Below are 795 nucleotides of genomic sequence, written 5' to 3'. Positions count from 1 at the left end.
TGTTCTTCCTCCCCTTAGGCTGTTCATCATCTCTGACTGCCTGTTTTGTGCCGCCATGTTTGATTAGAAATGGTGTTTGGGTTGATGCTATGGGGAAATATCTGCCTGTAATCCCAAGTAAACAAATGCAATGGATGTATTTTATTGTGCTTTTGCCATACAACTTAAAGGGTTGATTGGAGCAAGATGGGGTCTAGGACTCAAAACATGGAGAAGAATCATGAGTGATTGTATCAATATAATCCTTCAAATGTATTGCATTAACAGTACCAAGTATGCCTGTAAATTGTGCCATTCAGGAAGTATCCTGCAAAAATGTGTACGATATTTGTATTAATAAAAATGTGTCAAATGTTTTGCCTGAGTGTGCCTATTTTTTCTTAAACTGTCTTGCTGACACATCTGAAGTACACCAGCAATAACATGACCACTGACGGGTGAAGTGAGTAACACTGATTGTCTCATTACAATGGCGTGTGTGTGTGGGCCGTCCCTGAAAATTCCCCACTCACCCCCCACTTCAGAACGGTCTTATTCCTTCTCTCAAGCTCAGGTCTCTCTACCAGAGTTCTGGGAGCTTAGCTGTTTCTAGGACTGCATTCTTCTGGACAGAGATATCAGATGTTGTTCCTGGGATCTGTTGGAGCCACTCTCCCAGTTTGGGGGTCACAGCCCCCAATGTTCCTATTACCACAGGGACCACTTGTGCCTTCACCTTCCACATCTTTTCTAGCTCCTCTATCAACCCTTGGTATTTCTTGAGCTTCTCGTGTTCCTTCTTCCTGATGTTGCTAT

This window comes from Monopterus albus, unplaced genomic scaffold (genome assembly GCF_001952655.1).
Source record: "Monopterus albus unplaced genomic scaffold, M_albus_1.0 scaffold232.1, whole genome shotgun sequence".
NCBI lineage: Eukaryota > Metazoa > Chordata > Actinopteri > Synbranchiformes > Synbranchidae > Monopterus > Monopterus albus.
Note: the sequence above shows the minus strand (reverse complement) of the source record.